The sequence below is a fragment of the Xyrauchen texanus genome, chromosome 8, assembly GCF_025860055.1.
Source record: "Xyrauchen texanus isolate HMW12.3.18 chromosome 8, RBS_HiC_50CHRs, whole genome shotgun sequence".
Classification (NCBI taxonomy): domain Eukaryota; kingdom Metazoa; phylum Chordata; class Actinopteri; order Cypriniformes; family Catostomidae; genus Xyrauchen; species Xyrauchen texanus.
The window spans coordinates 11,475,041-11,499,577 of record NC_068283.1 but is presented as its reverse complement, the minus strand read 5'-3'; the positions used below and the strand labels follow the sequence as shown (position 1 = coordinate 11,499,577).

Sequence of the window (24,537 nt, the reverse complement as noted above, 5' to 3'; positions counted from 1 at the left end):
AGGAATGCTTGGGAGCCTTCCAGGTCCTAGAGGGGGTTTGTGAGACGGGGCGTGCGCCGCCTGCGGGGTGCTCGACGCTGGGGCTGAGAGCTGGGCCCGGGTTGAGGCGGAGCAGGAGCTGGTTTCTTCGCAGGGGGACGCCCTCGGAGGGCAGACGGGGCAGGGCCCGTAGTGGCAGGTCTGCGGCGGGGCATGATATGGGAGATGGCCTCTGTCTGCTTCTTCACCGCGGAGAACTGTTGGGCGAAGTCCTCGACGGTGTCGCCGAAAAGGCCAATCTGGGAGACAGGTGCGTCCAGGAAGCGGTTCTTGTCGGCCTCACGCATCTCGACCAGATTGAGCCAAAGATGGCGTTCCTGGACCACTAGGGTGGCCATCGTCTGTCCGAGTGCCTGCGCTGTGGCCTTCGTCGCTCTCAGGGCGAGGTTGGTCGCTGAGCGCAGTTCCTGCAGCACATCAGGATCAGGTCCACCCCCGTGCATGCTTCTGAGAGCTTTGGCCTGGTGGACTTGCAGGAGGGCCATCGCATGCAGGGCGGAGGCATCGCGTCCAGCCGCACTGTAGGCTCTGCGTTGAGCGAGGATGTTGTCCTACAGGGCTTGGATGGGAGTACAGGCGACCGCGCCAGGAGGTAGGGCTACCGGGGCATAGATGGTGCGCAACTGCCCTATCGACCTGGGGAATCGCCTCGTATCCGTGGCGCTCTCCGCCGTCGAGGGTGGAGAGAGTGGAGCGGGTGGCACCTAGACGAGCGGAGAGCGGGGCTCTCCACGTAGGCGTCAGCTCATCATGCACCTCCAGGAAAAGCGGGACCGGGGGATGCGAGGCCGCGAACGGCGCTGCCCCCAGGAACCAATCATCCAACCGTGAAGGCTGTGGGGAGGACGGAGGGTTCCAATCCAACCCCACGCTCACGGCGGCCGGAAAGCATGTCGGACATCTGAGCGTCGGCCTCAGCCTGGGCCTGCTGGCCCGAGGCGGCAGTCCAGGGGAGTCCTCGGCATCAGACACCGCACTCTCCGATGCAGCGGCAAGCTCATCTGCTTCGGACTCGGAAGGATAGACGGCCAGGCCGTGAGGCGAGCCGCTATCGCCGCTGAGCTTGGACAGGGACCAGCGAGCGTGTCGGGAACGGGAGGTTCGCGGGGGCTACCGGCGAAACCGCACCGGTGCCGCCCCAAATGGCCCCAGCGCCAACCGCATCGTCCTCAATCCTGTGGGAAGAAGGAGCAATCGCGGGTGCGGCTGGGGTGGCTTGCTTTCTATTGAAAGGAAGCGCGACCATAACGTGGTCATGGTCATGTTCTCGCGGTGAGAACATGAACCATCCACAAATGCCGCCTCGGTGTGATCGCGGCCCAAACACCGCGAGACAGCGCCTGTGGCCGTCTGAAGCGGAGAGACTTCTACGCATCCAGGAGCGACACAGGGGCGGAAAGGCATCTTGAAAAGACGCGTCCTTAAAAGGGCGTTCAACGCCACTGTGTTTGCTCTTTTAGAGAAATTTGCTCTTTTAAAGGAAATCACTCTTTTAATACACAGTGTGTGTGTGTGTGTGTTTCTGCGCTGTCGAGCGCTCAGGAGCAACAATGCACGCCGTGCAAAGTACAGAGAAAGCAGCTGTTGTGCGCCATCAAATCCAACAGCAAGCAGATCGTCAGAGATACAGGAACGTTCAAGGTGTGTATTCTTGCAGCAGACTGCAAACAGACCATCGGCTCGAAGAAATTTTCTGACTAAACTTCCGTGATTTGCCCGGCTTAAATACCCGTATCTGGGGCGGGTATGCAAATACTGACTGCCAACTCTCATTGGCCCTTTTCAATAGGTCAGAGGTGAATATCGGCGCTCAAGAGAGACTCCTAGTGTCGCTTCTCCGACACAACGTGGAGAGAGCGACAGAAGGGGAACTTTCATTTTTTGGTGAACTATCCCTTTACGGACTGACAACTTAAGTCACTATTCAGTTTCATTATATATCCTCATGTTTTGATTTTTGGGTGAACAACCCCTTTAACCACTGTTGCTGTCTGCCATATTCCCAGAAAAACTTTTGCTGTTTTCTAATGTAAGTCTGTGTAAGTCCTGGGTGTTCTAAACACATTACTGAATATTTATGGGCACTTCTGAAAAGCTTGTCTGAGCGAGCAATGGTAGACAAGGATGGTGGAGCTTAGCGAAGAGTCTTTAGATAGTGTTAGGGTTAATTGTTTTACGGTAGCATGGTATCTAGAGTTTGAGTGTTTCCTCTACAGACTCCTCTCCTCATACTTCAGGTGTCAGTAAGATTGTCACTGTGGATGTGAAAGGCAGCGCACCATTGTGGATGAAAATCAAGGATCTGGCAGACGGAGTGACCTACAACTTCCACATTCGTGCCAAAACCCTTACCTACGGACCAGAGATTCAGGCTAACATCACCACTGGCCCAGGAGAAGGTCTAATTGCATGATTGCTCACATTTAGCTACATATTTTAAAGTGCTGTAAGCACTCATAAAATGTCATAAAATGTCATAAAGTCAAAGGTGTCCTGAGAAACCACATCTGCTAAGTCATAGGCTTTTTAAACAGCTTAAAATATATATACATATATACACTGGTGGCCATACGTTTGGAATAATGTACAGATTTTGAAGTTTCATAAGGAAATTGGTATTTTAATTAACCAAAGTGGCATTCGACTGATCACAAAGTACAGTCAAGACATTACTGATGTAAAAACAGCACCATCACTATTTGAAAAAAGTAATTTTGGTCAAATCTAGACAGGCCCCATTTCCAGCAGCCATCACTCCAACACCTTATCCTTGAAATTGCTAATTTGGTACTAGAAAATCACTTACCATTATATCAAACACAGTTGAAAGCTATTTGGTTTGTTAAATGAAGCTTGATATTGTCTTTGTGTTTGTTTTTGAGTTGCCACAGTATGCAGTAAACTGGCATTTCTCTAGAAACTCGTCAGTCAGTCATTGTTTTGAGGAATGAAGGCTATACAATGCTTGAAATTACCCCCCCAAAAAACTGAAGATTTCATAAAAAGGTGTACACTACAGTCTTCAAAGTCAAAGGACAACTGGCTCTAACAAGGACATAAATGAGATGTGTAAGGCCAGATGTACAACTAAACAAGAGGATAAGTACATCAGAGTCTCTAGTTTGAGAAATAGACGTCTCACATGTCCTCAGCTGACAGCTTCATTGAATTCTACCCGCTCAGCACATGTTGTTTCATGTACAACAGTAAAGAGAAGACTCCGGTGTTCAGGCCTTATGGGAAGAATTGCAAAGAAAAAGACACTTTTGAAAAGGAAAAACAAAAAGAAAAGGTTCGAGTGGGCAAAGAAACACAGATATTGTACAACAGATAATTGGAAAAGAGTGTTATGGATCTTAACACCATTGAGCTTTTGTGGGATCAGATAGACTGTAAGCTGCATGAGAAGTGCAAGACAAGACAGACACAACTATGTCAAGTGCTACAGGAAGTGTGGGGTGAAATGTCACCTGAGTATCTGGACAAACTGACAGCTAGAATAACAAGGACCTGCAAAGCTGTCATTGATGCACGTGGAGGATTTTTTTATGAGAACTCTTTAAAGTAGTTTTTTCAAATTGTAATTAGTCCTGAATATACATTGTGATCATTTGAATGCCACTTTAGTGAATAAAAGTACCAATTTGTTTCCATAAGAGCAAAATCTGTACATTATTCCAAACATTTGGCTGCCTGTGTTTGTGTGTGTGTATATATATATATATATATAAATTGGGGATGTTTCATGAAGAATTCAGTCCCTCGATGAAATCCTGACACCCTTGGGTATTTGTTAGTAATGCCTGATCAGAAATGTCAGTTACTGATTCCTGCTGAAGATGTTCATGTAAATTCAGTCAGTACAAACTGACATGTTGTACTGACATATTACCATATTCATTAACCATTTAGCTTTAAATTCAACGTTTTAGTATAATTACTTAAAGTGCTTGAATATGTTTAGCAGGATAATTGAACTGTAGGGAATGTTAGCTTAGCATGCTAATTGGAAACTATAAAAAAAAAAAATGATTTGTTGCTTTGGTTATATTGTTATGTCAAATATAGCTTACATGACCTTAATGTATGTATTTTAATGATAAAAACAGCAAAAATCTTTAAGTGATATTGTAAGATTGACTGAAACAACTTCTTTCAGCCAATGAACACAGTCAGGGTCCTAGGGGGACAGGATTTCAGGATTGTCTCAGTTCTGTGAGATGGATTTGGTTTGCTGAAATTTCTTTTGAGGGTGGTTTGTTTTTTTGTTTTGGTGAAGGGGGTGTAGCGGAAGTTAGCAAAATGGCTGAAATTCGACCACAGCACCTTTTAATATTTTGTTAATGCCTTTCAATGGCAATACATCTTTATTTATTTTTATTTATTTATTTATTTTTAACTCTACTGTTACTGAATTTGTGTTAGCAGAATGTATTACTTCCCTGTTAGTATCTTTTGCAGACTGTTGCTTTATTGCCACTTTTGTGATACAGGTGCTCCAGGGCCTCCAGGTGAGCCTTTTATCTCCCGTTATGGCTCTGCACTCACCCTCCACTGGTCCAGCGGTGACCCCGGGCGTGCTCCCATCACACGCTATGTCATAGAGGCCAGACCATCTGGTGAGTTAAAGGAAAACAACAGAAATCTTGTGATTATGTTGAAGGCCTCCATACAGTTGTGAGGAAAATGTGTATCTTATTCCTAACAGATGAAGGATTGTGGGATATTCTCATCAAAGATATTCCTAAAGAAGTGACATCATACACTCTTAACCTGGATATGCTCAGAGAAGGGGTCACCTATGACTTTCGTGTTATTGCAGTGAATGACTATGGCTACGGGTCTCCAAGTGCTCCATCTCCTGCAATATCAGGTGAGTAAACCTTTTCCAAACCCATGAAATGTCAAAATGACCACACTGTTCCATATAATGATAAGTAAATGGGGACTGCGACTGTTAAGCTTCAAAATGAGAAGCACAGTAAAAGTTGTCCATATGATTTGTACACTTTATTCCAAGTCTTCTGAAGCCATATGACAAGTTTGTGTGAGGAACAGACCAAGATTAAAATCTTTATTAACTGATAATCTTCCACACGTTGAAGCTCTCAAAGGGAATGTGAAAGTCTTATGGACTACAATAATGACGCAGCGACACTATTTGATGCCAAACGCATTTTGGTTTTCATGTTTTTGATCACCAAATGTCAAATGACATCAATGTCACTATATTTAATTAGAGAGCTACAGTACAGCAGAAGGGAAGATTTTCAGTGAAAAACAACTTAAATTTGTGTCTGTCTGTCAAACAAAGCTGTGCTATCAGATGTCTTCAGAAGACTTGGAATATAGAGCATGAGCTTGTATGGACTACTTTTATGGTGCTTTCTTTTTTTCTTTTTCTTTTTTCTATTTTGTAGCTTTACAGGTACAGTCCCCATTCACTTTTATCATACAAAAAAGTTAACAGGATCTTATTTAAAAATTGCTTTATGTTGAGTAAACAAATAATATGTAAATATACATTACATTGATAGATTAAGAAAAATAATTTACACATACATACTGTATATTTCTACATCTTTTCTCCATTACCAGCCCAAAAGGTCTCCCCCTTTTATGAAGAATGGTGGTTTCTGGTGGTGATCGCTCTCGTGGGCCTTATCTTCATCCTTCTGCTCATATTCATCCTTATCATACGGGGCCAGAGTAAAAAATACACCAAGAAAACAGACTCAGGTGAAGCAATGAGCCAAAAACACAGAAAATAGATCCATAATGTCCCTCAGTTACCCTGATTGCCCGTCCCGCTCTTCTGGCAGACGTGGCTAAAAAGAGATGGACTCAAATATACCTTAATTTTCCCTCTGCGGGTGGGTTTTGTCATAGTGCTGTGGGAAAAAGTGATTTTCCACTTGCAAGATAATCAATAGCAGCGTATTGCTTCAGTTGGTAGTGGTAATTTCTATCAGCTTGATTGCTGACTCATTTGCTGCCTCTGATGGGGTCTGTTGCCTCACCCAAAATTACATCACTTATCATCAGCTTGGAAAATAAAGGACCATCAAGATGTATTTTTCTAATGTATTAACATTTTTGAGTCTGATTTCTGAGTTTCACACAAAACTCAGTGGGTCCCAATGGTCCCCATGAAGAAAACATCTTAATAAACACTAAACTATGTCTTAATGAATATGTGCAAAAATATTAAGTGCAAAAATGTTTGTGTGAGGGCTAGTTTTACGAGTAGGTTTATTGGATAAAAATAATAATTTGCTAAGCATAAAAACAACAGAACTGTGTGTGTGTGTGTGTGTGTGTGTGTGTGTGTGTGTGTGTGTGTGTGTGTGTGTGTGTGTGTGTGTGTGTGTGTGTGTGTGTGTGTGTGTGTGGGAGGGGTTCTCACATGGCTGCCTGTGAGTTCTGATCAGCGTTAGTGTGGTTGAAGAGTGAGGCAGCACAAGGGAAGTGTTTGTCTGGGACACAATGGCCTTCTCTAAAGGTCCGCCCCATGTTCTGTTCAGTCCTGATATAATGGTGCCAGCTTGTTTTACTGAAGTACAGAGAGGCCCAAAGTACTGCAAGGTGATAGATCACACCGTCCAATTAGGCTGAAAGGTCACTACCCTCCTCACCTCTCTGAAATCACACTTTACTTAAACTCTGAGTTCAGAGTGTGTGAGAGCGTCAATAAAAGAAGAGGGTAGCAGTTGGAGGAGATCTGAGCTTTGGAGATCAGAGGTCTTCTGACTTTAGACGATGCATGCTGCATGACGTAGTCTGACTCACCTCAAAATCTGACTCATTTTGCTGCTGTGTTCACAAATACTGCTGAAGGGCACTACTAGTTTTGGGGAGATGTGCTGTAGTGCAGGGATTCTCAACTGGTTTTGCTTCAGGATTTTAGTTTGGACTTTAAGTGGCGACCCAGCACATTATAACATTGCTAAAGTGTTTATCATAGAAAAGTTAACCAAAATTAGAAACAAACTTTTTTTTCTGTTTCTGTTACCTTGCGTACCTTTCCATGTTGGCATCTACTTAATTCGGCTTACTTCTGCAAAGTGACAGATGAATTTGTGTCAAGGTACCTTGGGGTTTGATTAGATACACAGCCTTTGGCATCTTCTCTTTTAAAAGTTGATAAGTTTATTTATTTTGCTGTCATAATTTTGTGTAATTATATGGTTAGTTGCAATTTATTATTTGCATTCAGAATGGTTTAGACAGACAGACAGACAGACAGACGGATAAGATAGATATACAGGTATATGGATGGATGAATGGACAAAAGGATGGATGGATGGATGGATGGATGGATGGATGGACAGACTGTATGGATGGATGTACAGACTGATGGATGGATGGACGGACGGACAGATGGATGGATGGACGGAGGGATGTCACACGGACAGATATACAGACAGACAGACAGACATATAAATAGATATAGAGGATGATAGATGGATAGACGGATGACGGTAGATAGAAAGATAGACAGACAGATAGATAGAGGATGATGGATGGACAGATGGACAGACAGACAGACATATAAATAGATATAGAGGATGACGGATGGACAGACGGATGGAGATAGATAGATAGATAGATAGATAGATAGATAGATAGATAGATAGATAGATAGATAGATAGATAGATAGATAGATAGATAGATAGATAGATAGATAGATAGATACTCAAATCCTCATAGAGTGTCTTCTTATCTCTCTATATAGGGTCCCACTCGAACTGTACATCTTTACCCCTCTCTCATGGAGAGTTGGTGCGGCTGGATGAAGGACGTTTCACCGCCCTGGAACTCAACAACCGTCGACTTTCTGTCAAAAATTCCTTCTGCCGCAAGAACGGAATCTACACCAGGTCAGAATATATCTGCATGATTTCTGATTGAGATTTATTCTGAACATATTCAGTGAACTTTACATAGAGAGCTCAGTACATGCTAGACCATAAAGACAGTATGTGGTAGTATAGTTTTCTCAGCTAATATTATGTTTTTGTTCTGGCATTTTCTCTGTGGAAAATGACTTTATATCAGTATGCTGATCAGTACATTATTTGCACAATGGATTTCATTCCCAAATGGCTACAAACAAAGAGCTGGAATGTATTCTCTCCACACACAGAGCTTTGGCCTGGTCGTTGAATTTAAATCTACTCCAGGCCTTTAAATGGATTGAGTTGGCATGAATTTTAATGACAGTCACTTCTTTCAAATCTCCAACTGCAATCTGTCAGCTGAAAAGTACACAGCAGACTGCGGAAGTTGGACCACTAAAACCCCTTCCATTATGTCTTATTTGCATTCAAAGTGCATGCTGTTGAAAGTGTCTACTTATGTAAGCTGCTTCTTTCTCAATATGCATAAAGACGTTCTAGCTTAGATAAGAACATATTGATAGTGAACATACTGTGTCCCCAGTAGGAGAGTGTTCTCCAGGACAGTGAGCAACTTCTTACAATGTCTTTAAGGGGGTTCAGCTTTTTTAAGGGTATTTCAGTAGCAATTTTGGGGCTCAGTCTTCTGAGGTTTGTCAGCCCTTGTTTAGTTAGCCAAATTTCCCATTAAGATGTTTTGTAGGAATAGTACAAAAATAAAAATTCTGTCATAATTTACTCACCATTGTGTTGTTTCAGAGCTGTTTGAGTTGCTTTCTTCAGAGCACAGGAAAAAAAAAAAAGAAAATAACGAAAAAAGATGCCAATGAATGATTTGTCACTGAAGCCGTTTTAGAGCTTGTAATGTATATATTTTTCTTATTTTTAAAAATATATCTGCTGTGTGATGCTGTCATGGTTTTTACTGCTTAACACTATATCACAATGACCTTTTGATATTGACAACAGAACTAGTTCAAGAAAATGTACCTCATTTGCATTGTCTACATTTGCAACAGACAAACACACAAATGAACAGACAACATTTTCAACCCCACCTCATAAAACAGCTTACATGTATGAGTTCAAATAATGTATTATCATCAGTAACAATACTGGATACAAGAACATAACATTTCAGTGCATTAATCAAACCATTTCAGCACCACAACATAAATGTACGGACCGAACAGTCCCGTGCATCAGAGAACATTCTCTCTATTCGCAAGATTTTTCACCAATCAGTCAGGCATCTCTATCATGCATATTATAACAATCTTTTTCACAAGCACAAGCGTAACAGCATTAGATGGCTTTGGTGATTCCCGCACTGTCATGGATTTCGTAAAAACTTTTGATGCCTTTTACCCTTGTATTGTATTTACCCTTTACATCTGTGAGGAGAGCAGCTCTGGTGTATCTCCCATACTCTACGCCTCTTTGATCACTTGGTGTATTTGTGAATCAAATTGAAATCTTTAATGCCAGATTTCATATCCAGGAAAAACAAAAGACATGGGTTCCAACTGCGTACATTAACAATAGCGTGCACTAGCTCGCTGACAAGCTGAGGTAATTTGTTGTTTTATTTACCTTATAAATGATGAGCAAGTGTAAGATGTTGCATGCTAGAGTCCTAGTGTGAGCAGCAGGTCTGCTAAGAACAAGTGGCCTCTTCTTGCCAATAGACGTAATAACATCATAAACTGAATGCAATCTTTACATAATCCCTTTAATAAAATCAATCCTTAGTATCCAATGATATAGAGGGCCGTATATGTCCCACGGGCCACCAGTTGCTCATCCCTGCGCTAGAGAATGAAGCCACACCTCTAATTTTAATCGCACATGTAACTAATTTAATATTTATATATTCTAAAATATTGTATACTGATTTGCTGAATCACAATTCATTAGATGTTTAACTGTCTAAATCGATTATTGAGCAAAACAAACGATTCTCGATTAAAAAATCATATTTAAAGATCGATGCATATGAATCGGCAGGAATACTAATCTATGCACTAATCAATTATTCCAAATCTAGATTTTCACAGAAAACTACTTAAATTGACTGCTTTTATGAGGGTCAGTCACTATCAACTGCCATTGTACTGAGATGATAAACCAAGATATTCATGATTTTTTCCTTTTGTGTTCCACAATAGAAAGAATGTCATACAGTTAGGCAGGATATGAAGATGAATACATTATGAAACATTTTTTTGTGGGGTGAACTATTCCTTTAAACAGAACATGAAAGTTCTTAATTTAATTTTCTTATTGTCATTTAGTTTTATTTTGTGTTATCTGCATATAAGAGTAAGTGATACATAATATCAGTGTGATACTGGTAGTAACATTATGTCCTAAGTAATTTGACAGTCCAAACTGACAGCGAAAATGCTTTGCGACAATACACAATCACAGCCAATAAGAACATTTTTAGTTATGGAATTTTCTTCTAATGATATTTCGCTGTGCACTATGGTGCAAAAATAGAAACCAAGCAGCTAACAAAAGTCTGGTTTAGTACATAGGGTACTGAAAAGTGCTAAAATGGTCAACTGTTGCTATGCTTACCTCCTCAGTCGAAAGCGCACCGCATCTGTTGCTAGAGTGCGGATGTAATCTTAGATAGCCTCTGTGCCACATCGAGTATTATTATAGTCAGTATAATCGATGTGTTGAATGTTCAACATCACATGGATGCATTTTTGCACCCCTATTAATATTAGGCATTAAAAATATATATTTATTTGCGGGTGCAAGCTGACATTTTGGGTAGAATTTGCACACCTTAGCCCACCCATGGCTGCGCCACTCTCGATCCTTAACATTTCACCACAGTTAAATGTGTAAAGCTGCAGTATGTAAGATTCAGAAACCCTTGTTATTAATGACACCTGCATCGGCCAAAACTATGACATAACGTACAAAGAGACTGAACGTGATTCGCCGACATGCTGACAGATGAGGTAGCATAATTAAAATTACACGGTTATGATTGTTTTAATACAAACTTTGAGACTGTATATTATATTTGACTCTCCAGTGCTGGAACAGGGCTAAAACAAAGTGTGGATATAGTTCTGACTATGGGAAACTGTAGTTTGAATTAATCACTTTTCTTTGCATGATACATTGACTGCATTTACACAACTATTTATAAGCTAGCTAGCGAGCTTTATCAATAGCTGTTAGCTAAATTTGGTGGATAATGACAGTAGCCATTTATAAAATAGATTGTACATTATAAATATGTTGACACATTTCAGTATTGATGTGATTCCATCACAACTGTCATTTTGATATATCGATGCGCTATTGTTTTATAATAATAGAATGTAAATATTTTCTGTATAACCAAGTTACATTACACTAATGAATGTGTCTTTTTGCATTATCTTGAACATTGTCTAGCATTCATTTCATGAGTTATTGTAGTGTATCTTGCTGAATAATTACAGATTAACATTGACATTAACCTGACTTTTAGTATAAAGAGAAGATCGATAAAATAATTTGAAAGTTACAAAGCAAGGTAGCTTGCAATTCGTCAGCATTAGCAAGCAAGATCAAGTTAGCTAAAATTACACAGATCAATCCTTATGGCACTATATTTCACATGCTTTGCAGTTATGTAAGCTTACCTGTCCAATTAGAAAAACGCCAATTCAGGGTCTGTTTTGATCCCCAAATCCGAACTAAGGTCCCTCCAGAATCAAATGCCCTGCCGATGTTCACTCTAGTTTTCGCTCGACGACAATCACATTCCGCTTAGCCAGACTGGATTCAGTAGATACATTTTTTTAATACATTTTTTTGTGTAGGAGTCGGACATTGCTGGATTCCATCTCTAAGAAAATGTAACCTAGTGTTGCAGTTTGTTGTTGCTGTTGAATAGCGGAAGAGAAGCTATTACTGAGGCAAGGCTCTCGGGAGCGCGCATAAACGTCACATCTTTGGATTTGCCCAGCAAAAGTGACCCGCTCTCTTCCAATGAAAATCAGTCTACAGGCTTTAATAGGCTACCTTGGAAGTCTGTGAAGGGCGTTACAAGCCGTTCACACATTGGCAAAAAAAGGCGAATATTACATGAACATATTTACAAATTGCACCTTTAAAAAAAGACTAAACCTAACTAAAACTTGTCATTAAAAGTGCGCTCAGTAATTTGTTACCTCATTAAGAAGTTTTACTTCTAAATAAATGAATATATATTTGTAAAACATACTGTATGTATAAAATCATGTGCACTCCCATGAGATGAAGACTTTATTTATATCAGTAAGATTACAAAAGCTGTTTTATTCTATATGGAGAGGGTCCCCATATGTGGGCGGCCATGTTTGAATCTAATGACCAGCTGAATACTACTTGTTCTTATCTCAGTAACAACCTTGTTATTGGACACTTTCACTCATAGATTAAAATTATCCAAGGCTGACTATGTATAGTTCAATCTACAAATAATACAAAAGTTTAGTAATTTTGCTTTTGAATGATGTGGCATCCATGCACCTAGGGGTTAGTGTAATTCCAATATGACATGCATAAAACATTACTGAGTGCACCTTTAAAAACTACAATAGTTAATTTTTTTTTTTTGCATAAACATAAATAATACACAATATGTCTCTATGACATTCTCATTATTCTAATGGCATTGATCTGAAGTTTCTTCTCAGATCTTTTCATCGAGATGTTTTTGGGCTACATGGATGCCTTGATTTGATGGAGGGATGGGTCAGCTCCGAGCTTCCTCTGATGGTAATTGGAGAAGCCACTCTTGGCCTATTACAGTGGAATGTACTGGGGGGGTTTGTTCTGGTCTTCTGCCCAGTTGCTGAGGCCCAGGATAGGGATCAAAGGGGACTGGGAAGTGGAGGACTTCCACTTGGATGCAGTCCTGCTTATGAGCTGAGGTCTAGATGGATCAAAAGAGATACTTTGATGAAGGTATAAAAGGAAAGGGTTTGGCATGTGACAGAAAAGATAGAGGGAGTAGATAAGGGTGGATAAGAAGAAAGGAAGACCTTTTGGATTGAGTGAGTAGAATGATACAAGTGCTCGTGAATAATTGAAAGCCTTCACTGGCTGCTTTGGGGGTGTTGGCTGTTTGACATGGCTCCACCCCTCCTCTGAATTTTAAACAGATACAAAGTCATAACCCTCCCCTTCCCTTCTAGTTCCTTGCTTTTATCACAGGGGGCCTATTTTTGAAGGAACAACCCCTCCACTACCAGGGCTTCCCATTAGTACGCAGCTCGTGCATGGTCCTCTTGTTCATTTTCCGTTTGAACAAAGCATTGTGCATTTCACCATAGATACATTTGGCTGGTGGATGCCATGTTTTTCAGAAACCCTCTTGCGTCCATATTAGGGCTTGATGACTCCCCAAATATAAAATATTTTTTAACTCATTAGCTCCCCACATAGTTCTTTAAAGAAATTTGCCTATGTGAGTTATATTGGCTTGATTTATATTCTAAGCGAACTGAAGTAAAGTACTGAACCAGAGCAGCTTAGCAGCCTCAGTTCAAAAGCTAATGTCTCCAGTGGCCTTGGCTTTGAGCCTTTCAGCCCTCATTATGGCAAATCAAGTAAACTCATCTTGCCATGCTGCTATCCCTCTGACTTCATTTTTAACAAACAAGCGGACTGGTTCAAAGATGTACAGAGTAATGTCCTCATAACCCCTGAATCTGTCTTTAAAGGACATGGGATTGATTTGCTGTCACTTTCCCTTGAGGATGCTCAACATCCGTTTATTTTCCTGGAGCCCTCAGTTGCCATTAGTGTATTCATCAAAATCAGCTTTGTGTATTCTTCCATGTGAATGCTGCATCAGAGGATCTTTATGTGTTTCTCGTGATGACTTAAATGGATAGTTCACCCAAAAGTTAGATTTCTCTCATTATATACTCACCCTCATGCCATCCCAGATGTGTGGAACTTTCTTTCTTCTGCTGAACACAAATGAAGATATTTAGATGAATATTTCAGCTCTGTAGGTCCATACAATGCAAGTGAATGGTGGCCAGAAATTTGAAGGTCCAAAAAGCACATAAAGGAAACATAAAAGTATCCTTACAACTCCAGTGGTTAAATCCATGTCTTCTGATGCGATAATGATAGGTGTGGGTGAGAAACAGATCAATATTTAAGTCTTTTTCTTCTTCCACTAGATCTCCACCACGGCCCAGTCCCGGCAGTCTACACTACTCTGATGAAGATGTCAGTATTAAGTACAATGACCTGGTCCCAGCCGAGAGCAGCAGCCTGACCGAGAAGCCCTCAGAGGTGTCTGACTCTCAGGTGATTCAACCCTGTCAAGACAAATTAATGTCTTAAAACAGTTCATGTTTCCTGATGTTATCTCATTTAGAAAGTCAACATGAATTAAAAATTGGTCCCTTTAACTTTCTTGATCCACATTCCTGGTTTTATTGTGCACAATGCATCAGTTCATGTTGTTCCAAATTAAAATATGGTTGTCTTTGTTATCCATAATCAAAATGTAATAACTTGCTCTGCCTATTAAACAATGTATTTTTTTTGTCTGATGTCACAAATCATTCTTAAGTCTTCTTCCCCTCTCCTCCAACACCTGGATCCATTCTGGTGTGAAACACACACTTTTCACAATCCAATCAATTATGGAAGGCTAAAGTCAAGTCCCGCCTTAATTCTTTTTATTGTTGAACATCCTATTACACTCAGATATATGTCAGATTACAAAAGTAAAATGGTTTGCAAACAACATTTCACATTGACTTAAACCTCTCCAAGGATTGACTTGACATCCATGTGTCTTTCATGGTTTCTTTTGTCATCTGTAGATTATATAAATTTATACCACGGGCTGTTTATATACTCGATTCTGATTGGCTGGAAGGTGCGCAGTAAAACCGTTTAATGCACAGGTAGTACCAGTCAGTTTGATTACAGTTCGAAATTAATCCGCTACTATAATCATTGGTAACCATAGTAACACAGTTACACTTGCAAACAGAGTGAGAGAAACATATGAAAACGTTTATTTAGGTAGGCTAAATGGATGATTTTTGCATATCGTTTAATTTGTATGGTGAATATGGCAATTTTGAGAAATGGGCCCAGGCACAAGACGAAATAGAAGACTTGGAGAAGACGTTGAATGACAAAAAGCGGCACAAAGAATTAACACCGACAGAGCTAGATAAGATCGAAGAGCGACAAAGATGAGGTCAATACTGAAAAAGACAACTAAATGGGCAGTTAACACTTTCAGTGACTTTTTAGCCAAAGACAGAAAAATTTTGATTTCGAGACCTGCTCTGCTTCTCTTTTAAATGAGACATTGCGGGAGTTTTATGCCTCTGTTCAGTCTACCGCTGGACACGAATACAGTGTTGCAAGTTTGATGTGTCTCAGAGCAGGTATAAACCGTCACATTACAAAATACAACATCGGAAGTGATAAAGACTTCAAGTCAAGCAATGCCATCTTTAAATCAGTTTTAAAGCGCTACAGGAAAAATGGAAAAGACACCAGCGTTCATCATCCGCGTATTACTGAGTCTGACTTGGAGAAAATTAGAAATGCACCTGCACTCTCCCCTTTCACACCCACAGGACTTGTAAAAAAGTTTGGTTTGACATACAGCTGTGTTTTGCACGGAGGGGAAGAGAAGGAAACCGTAACCTATCAAAAGAGTCTTTCGTTCTCCGGCAAGACGAGAATGGGAAAGAGTACCTGACCCTGGCGCATAACCCAGAGACAAAAAACCACAAGGATCCCACCGCATCGGATAGAGAAAATTTACGAGGATTTATGTTTGCGAGCCCGGCGACCCACTTTGTCCCGTGGACAGCTTTAAAAAATATCTGTCAAAGTGTCCAGAAAATACCGGAGCGTTCTATTTGCATCCGAGACGCATCCCTCTGTGCAAACTCGAGAGCACCGAAATGTGGTTCACCAGGGAGCCGATGGGGCTCAACTACCTTGGCAATATGCTAAAAAGTATTTGTGAAGAGGTTGGTAATAGATAGCCTATTTCGTTTTTGCCCATAAATTTAAACTGTGTTTATATTATTTTCCAAATCTAAATTGTATACTTTAAATTGTTGTTGTTCAGGTGGAAGGTATCTCACAAATGTACACAAACCATAGTTTGCGTAGCACTGCCGTTGGACGACTCTCTGATGCAGGACTAGAAAGTCGCCAGATCATGTCAGTGACAGGCCACTGATGCGAGGCGAGTTTGCGGTCATATTGGGCCCCATCTTTGTCAGAGAGGAGGGAATGGAGTGACATACTGACATCTAGAACCTCAACAAGCAAAGCGAAACATAATTTCACCTCCAAGCCTAAAACTGAAATAACCCTACCCTTTTCCATGTCTAACTTCACGATAAATGGAAATGTGGAGTTTAACATCAATTAGTATAATGCTGAGTAAAACAATCCCCTATCGAAATTTCCAACTGTTTGATTTTTTTGTTTTCATTTCATTTAATGCATTTCAATAAATTTAATGTGTCTTTATATAGCCTAATCGTGGTTAGAGACACCGGTTTTATTTCACACTTTACATAATTCATTTAAAAAATGACATGATTATTTCAAATAAAGATTGCCTTGTCACTGTCAGTGTTGCCTGTCATTCATAAATAATTTTAATAAATCCATTAAATAATCATTAAGTTAGCTATATGCTTAAGCAACGAGGGACTCTTTCAGTTCTTTGTCTCTCTCTTTTAATAATGAATTTAAATAAATGTGATAATTCATTCAAATAAAAGAAATCCGATGGCTCTACTTTATTTAAAGTGGACGGAGTGCTAGAACTAACGAGCCGTAACTTAAGAAAATAACCGTCATTTTTACACGTCTGTTAAAAAATTACATTATTTTTACAAAATTAACATCAGTTACAGCTTTAACTTATTTTTAACTTGGCAAATAACCGTGGTATAAGCGGGATAATCCACGGCTAGCCATGCATTAAAGGATTTAAATGAACGACGTAGAGGCAACCACCCTCCGCTTCGCGTCGGGTGGTTCTTCGCCTCTACGTCGTGCATTAAAATCCTTTAATGCATGGCTAGCCGTGGATTATCCCTTACGTAATTCAATATTTAAAGGGATAGTTCAACAAAAAATTTTAATTCTCTCCTAATTTTCTCACCCTCATGCCATCTCGGATGTGTATGACTTTGTTTTTTTCTGGGGAAAACAAATTAAGATTTTTAGAAGAATATTTCAGCTCTGTTGGTCCATACAATGCAAGTGAATGGTGACCAAAACGTTGAAGGTCCAAAAAGCACATAAAGGCAACATAAATGTAATCCATACAACTCCAGTAGTTAAATCCACGTCTTCTGATGCGATAATGATAGGTGTGGGTGAGAAACAGATCAATATTGAAGTCATTTTTTTTTACTATAATTCTTCACTTTCACATTTTTCTTCTTCTTTTTTTTTTTTTGGCGATTCACATTATTCGAGCATATCGCCACTTACTGGGCAGGGAATAGAGTTTATAGTAAAAAGGACTTAAATTTTTATCTGCTTCTCACACATAATATCCTATCACTTCCGACCACTGGGGTTGTATGGATTAGTTTTATGCTTACCTTTTTTCAGCTTCAAAGTTCTGGCCACCATTCACTTGCATTGTGAGAACCAACAGAGCTGAAATATTCTTCTACAAATATTTATTTGTGTTCAGAAGACAGAAAGGCATACACATCTTATGACATGAGGGTGAGTAAATTATGAGTGAATTTTCATTTATGGTTAAACTATCCCTTCACACAAAACACTAAAGGTCACTTCCCCACAGGAATGAACAATCACAAATTCAGTCTCTTTAAAATCTCAATTGCTTGTCCAAGACAGCAATGGGATAAAATGGAGAGCAAATTGAGATGTTTGCTTAACTCTACTGCTCCTCAAATTAGTGATCTCACATGTGTCTCTTCTAGAGTTTCAAAAGAGATCTCAACATCATCACAGATTGTGCTAATATTTGCCAAGATGCTGAGATTATCCAAAAATGTACTTTCCTCAGCACATTCTTCCAGAATCAAATGATCTAAGCTATAGTAGCCTCATTACTTTTATAGCTCTATATTCTAACTGTATGCCAACAATTGTGTTATTTGTCCACATTTTAGTCAGAGTTGATTTATTAATAAAAAAATAACAATTCCATTAAGTCTCTTGAGCTATGAAAGAGCAATCTCTAAGCAATCAAATTTTCCTCTGGCCCTCCAGGTCCCCCAGCCAAAAACATGTCAATCTTTTATAGCGAACCATTCTTTCTGCAAACACATTAAAACAGAAGACCATGATAAAGAAGAGTGACCTTTCTTAACAAGCTGACGCATGCATCTCATCCCTGGACATCTGTTCTCATCCCTATGCATCTCACTGCACAGGAAATGGCTTGGACAAATTCTCATATCTTAAGTTCCCCATATCCAATAAATGTTATGCAACAGAAAGTGCAATATTAGGACAATAGGATCTCCTCTTCAATTCAGTAAATGATTTATTGACTATGAAACTAGTGCTTAAAGTGTCATGGAGATAATTTATAAATCGTTTAGACAAAGCTGTTAGAAATAGGAAGCGTTCCCCTTGTTTGAGCATTTGACCTTCCATTACCATTTGTTTTTTATTTGGTTTCCCCAACACTTGTATCAATAGATAGATCTGCTTCTGTTTAGCCTCTGTATGCTCCTGAGGCTTGGAAGATAATTCACATTCTAGGTTATGTCAAGTCATTTTTATTTGTGTAGCGCTTTTCAGAACAGCTTTACAGAAAATCACACTTGAACAGAAAATGAAACTGTAATGTGTTAGATTGATCATTGTGTAGTTTGATCAAATATGATTATGAAGTGTGTTTAAAAATAATAATTCAATAATAGTTGTATTTAGAAACCCAGTGAGCAAGCTGAAGGAGACTGTGGCAAGGAACACAAAAATAACCTTGGGAGAAACCAGACTCCCTGTGGGGGCCAGTTCCCCTCTGGCTAACATCATGAATATAATGCCAATATTACTTATGTATAGTGCAAGTCATGGTTTAAAATTATTAAACTAAGTAAGGGTTAAGGGTCAGTGTTTAAACAAAGACACACCATAAGAAGGTGATAAAGGCATAACAGAACTTTTCGTTCTCGTTCAATTACAGGGCAGTGACAGCGAATACGAGTTGGATCCAAACCGGCAGAAGACCCATTCTTTTGTCAACCACTACATCAGTGACCCCACCTACTATAATTCCTGGCGCCGGCAACAGAAGGGCGTTTCTCGCCCTCCAGCGTATGGCTACACCCAGCCCGACACAGTTGCAGAACAGGAGTCTCGACCCCACCCTCCTCCGCTGCCATCGTTGCCACCTTTGCTACCCCACAGCAATCCCTCCCTGCAGCCCCAGGGCCAGGTCACCCTGTTTAGGCCCAAGGGCAGCCGGACTCCCACCCCATCACTGCTGTCCTCTGACAACCACAGCCAGCACACCCTGTACAGGCCCCCGAGCAGCCTGGGCACCTCCACCCAGGTCCCAGCCACAGGATTCTCCTCATTTGTTTGATACCAGACTCTCATTCCTCTGACAACACACCTGGGTGGGACTCCTGCATTGTTGCCAGATCTTTTCTTTTATACTGTATTTTCTCCTTTATTTACAGAGGAACTGCACCGTGTTGGACATCTTGTGCTGCATTTGGATTTTATCTGGCCCCTTGTGAGGGTGTGCAGGCGTATTGTGGGTGTATACATGTGTGCTAGAGCATTAAAACACAGACAATCATTCTTAGGGAAACGTTTGTTGCTTGAATAGGTTAATTTATTCACTTCGCCATACACTTCTAATCAACTTAATCGAAGAGATTAGTGGATATACAGAAAAATAGTCCCAAAAATATTTTGAAGAGATACTTCACCCAAAAATGAAAATGATCTCAACATTTACTCACCCTCATGCCATTCCAGATGTACACGACTGACTTTCTTCTGCAGAATTGTGATTTTTAGAAGAATATTTAAGCTCTGTAGGTCCAAACAATGCAAGTGAATTGTGATCAGACATTTGTAGCTCCAAAAATCACAAAGGCAGCATAAAAGTAATATTTAACTAATTTTTTACTCTAAATCTTCACTTTAGATGTGAAAGTGAAAATTAATAGGTACTAAATGTGACTTTCAGATGTAAATGTGAGAGTGAAAGTGGAGATTTAGAGTAGAAAATGACTTAAATTTATATTTGTTTCTCCCCCCACCTGTTATATTGCTTCTGATTCTGAAGACATGGAATTAAACACTGGAGTTCTATGGATTACCGGTACTTCTATGTTCCCTTTATGTGATTTTCGGAGCAACAAAGGTCGGATCGCCATTCACTTTCATTGTATTCAACAGAACTAAAAAATTCTTCAGCAGAAGAACACATCTGGGATGGCATAAGAAGCGTCAATGGTGAGAGAATTTTCATTTTTGGATTAACTGTCCCTTTAAAAACTGAAAATGTGAAATGTGAGTATTGAAAATCAAGATTTTTGTAAATCTGCACACAGAAAAACAGAGAAGTTATGAAAATACAAATGGGATTCTGCACTATTTTTGGGTCACTAAGCAAATTTGTTACATTGACCATATTAACGTCATTGTACAAAAGGTCAGATTTCCACACAAATGCTCTTTGAATCATTCTCAAATCATGATGGAAAACATGGATCATCAGGTTTTTCCCAAAATTGGTGCATGCTTAACAGATGCAAAATACTATGAAAATCTGAAATGTAGGCACATTTTTCAGTTCACCTTTTCACTTAAATTGTTATGCTGATAGCATGCTGTAATCAAAAAAAGTTATTCTAAATAAGAAAATAATGCAAAATAGATACATCTTCACTGTGATCTCAGACTTTTGGCATTCGCTGCGGATATTTAAATGCGATGAGAGGGTGAGAACAAATTGCTTTTGCCATTGCATTTGATGCTACATGTTTCAAAAGTTATCATCATTTTAAATCTCAAAGGATTGTCAAATTCTGTTTGTGTGATATTGCTCTGATATTCTGTCATTTAACATTAACATTAATGACAGAATAGTTGCAAATTGTAACAACTGTGAATTTGTAGCAATGTCTTGAAACTGTGGGAAATGTTTCTGCTACTTAGACAACCAAACTTTATCAATAAGGGGGAGGAAATATGGAATTTCTTTAAGATTCAATACATGGCCAATTCCATATATTATGTATTTTTGCTTATTGTTTATGTAAAACCAACCATGTACTGTAAGCAAAAGAGACATTACAGTGGAAGAAGATGCGGGAACTACCATCGTTTCCTGTCTCCTCACTGACAGCCACTTATTTTTGTCACGTCATGATGGTACGAAAACAAAAGGTATGCTATTCTGGCAATGGTTTCCTTGGAAAGGTCTGGGTTATTGCCAAACACTGACAGCATGTGAATTGTCCCTGCATTTGCATTCATCTCAGTGGCAGTTGCTTGACTGGCATATGCCACCCTGGAAACACGCAACCTGCTTTTTTCTCAGTAGGCTGACTTTACCTTAAATTGATCTGTGCTTACCGATATTTGAAACACTGCCCCCAGTGGCCAAAGCGGTAAGTGTTTTTGGGTGAATGGGCACGTGTGAGCGTTTTCTGGGAGAAATGTCCACAGAGGAGCTCCAAAAGCGAGTAGTTTTCATCTGTACTGGCTGTAATACAGTGAGGAGGAGTGCACATTTTATCAATTGAACCCATGAACCCAATCCCCTAACCTAAACCTTACCATCAGTGGCGAAAAAATTTAATATTAGAGGGGAAAAAAATACAACCTCTGTATTGTGCTTGTCACTGATTACACGAAAGCGATACTTCCTGGTTTAAATGTTAGATCCTAACCTGGGGCTCCCACGCTGCTGATGCGATGCACTTCAGTGATAATGTTACCGATCTTAGAGTATTGGAACTCTCTGAAACAACATGGCAAACTCCTGTTTGATCATTTTGGGAAAATGACATTCTGATCAAACACAACAGAGACATTAGAACACAACAATCATTTCATTATTACTCAAGCAGCCGTTTAAAGAGCTACTACTCAGAAAGTTTCTGCACATATGAGAAAATGTGTAAGGCTATGTAAAGATGTGTGGGTCAATATCTTCCATATGAACTGTGCATAAAAAGGTCAACAAATAGCAAATGAGCTTCATGGACTTACAATTCAAAGTAGGAGAGCAGGTAATATTACACAAGGTCAATTGATTTGTACAGACAAGTCACAAACGTCACCAATTGAATCATGCTAGGGGTTCCATTGCTCAGAGTTTGATCAAAATGTCTACTGTTTCAAATGACATTGTATGTACTTCTCTGAATATATTGTAGAATGTGTTTTTACAGTTCACAGTTTGACACAGTGTACACTTCAAGTATGCTTATGTGTAGGGTGGCCAGACGTCTCTTTTTAACCGGGACTGTCCCGTTTTTATGCACAAAACCATGTTTTGTTCCATATTTCCCCTCTCCAAAAATTTCTCTATCGTCTTTGTGGCTTTCTCAGTCACATGAGTATTTTAATCAAAGGTAACCAAGGATACGGCTTGTAAAACCAATAAAATCACACCGTGTTATTTGGAATACACTATCATCACAATCGACACCCAGTTAGTGAACTGACTGGCGGCTGGAAAAATGTCAAGGAAGCGTGCATGTATATTTAATGAGTATCTTCAAAAAGAGTTTACATTAAAAAAAAAAAAGGAGTCACAGACAGAGCCTAGTACAGTGAGATATGAGATATGTGAATCTCGCTTTTCCATTGCCTGTGGAGGCTGCACCGACATCGTGCAGCATGTTCATACAAAAAAGCATTTGGATGCTGCTAAAAGTAAGTGTGCCACACCAAGTTTTAGTTTTTTGTTAGCAAATTCCGAATCTGACATGGTGCACTCAAGTGAAGGACTTTTTGCTTATCATTCTGTTGTGCACGGCCATAGCTTTGCACATTCATGACCTGAGAAAAGTCTTGCAGGCCAGTCTGGAGGAATCATTTACACCCTCTTACATTAAAAAGCTGTTGGATGCCCTGGTTGAAGCTGGTGAAATGTGAGCAGATGATTTCTTTTGTGCAGTGAAGATCTTTTATACAGCATCTGTGGATTACCTCCAAAATTGGAGCCGCTCATTGGAAAACACAGAAAAACTGGAGTGGGCCCTACTGAGAGACATCCCAGAGTGGAAAGACATTCAGAGCAGCCTTGAACACTTCTACTCCAGAATCCCCGCTCTCAGTTTGATTGACGAAACCACTTTGATGAGTGGGCTTGCATGAAAAACATTGTCACTCGTCGCATCAATGAGTGGAACGTGAACAAAATGGCCGTGTCTGAGAGATGGACTGATGTTTTTCGTGAGCTAGAGAGCAAGACCATCAACTTCGAAGTCTTAGCCAAGGTCGTAGAGTTTGTTTTATGGCTGCCTGGGACATCTGCATCTGTGGAGTGTGTGTTCTCATTAATGAACGCAGCATAGACCTCAGATAAATCTCAACTCATTGTAACAGCCATGAAGGCAATGCTTTTCGTACATCTTAATTTTGGACTGGACTTTTCTGCATTTTACGATAAACTCTTAAAATACAAGCTCACACTGATCAAAATTGCTTTGGGAGGGGGCTGTCCCGTTTTCCACAAGCAGGAATCTGGTCACCCTACTTATATGTATATCAGCAAATGCTTAATTTATTTATAATCAATTTGTTTTATACTCTTAACTTAAGAAGTGAAACAGTAGTCTTATGTGGAAACTATTTTAAAGGTCTTTAAAGGACAATATGATGAACATGATTCACATTCTCTGTCTTGTTCTCTGTGAGGTGAATATCACTGTACAAAACTTGATTAATTATATTGGACCAAGGCATGGTTCGTATTGAAAATAAATTACTCTATTTTTCAGTGTTTTTGTCGATCTCTTGCTTTGGCTTTTGAAAATGCAACATACAGACATTGTTGACCTTAGTGAAACTGGCCATTAAAGTGCTAGGCAATGAAGTGCAAAGGTGAGAAACGTCTAGGTTACGTATGTAACCTCCGTTCCCCGATGGAGGGAACGAGACGTTGTGTCAAAGAAGCGACACTAGGGGTCTCTCTTGAGCGCCGATATTCACCTCTGGACTATGAAAAAAGGCCAATGAGAGTTGGCAACCAGTATTTGCATGTCCCGCCCCCGGACATACGGGTATTTAAGCGGCGCAAATACGGGAGTTCATTCAGGATTTTTCTGAGGAGCCGGAAATGGTCCACAACAGTGGCTCGGCTCAGCGACGTGGCAGGGGAGACACAACGTCTCGTTCCCTCCATCGGGGAACGGAGGTTACATACGTAACCTAGACGTTCCCCTTCTGTCGCTCTCTCCACGTTGTGTCAGAGAAGCGACACTAGGGGTCCACTTATAAAAGTGCCACGCGCTGAGCCGTGTACGTGAACTGCTGATACAGGAGCGAGCAGGTATTCTTACGTGCAGGACGACCAACTGTATCAGGCTGCACGTACCCTTCCCCAATGCCCCATTTAAG

General features: G+C 40.1%; 1 pseudogene; it reads left to right on the top strand.

The window, feature by feature from the left end:
* LOC127648402 (protein sidekick-2-like) overlaps positions 1-23,872 on the top strand; it is a 117,335-nt pseudogene extending 93,463 nt beyond the window's left edge.
* Positions 23,873-24,537: the final 665 nt, after the last annotated feature.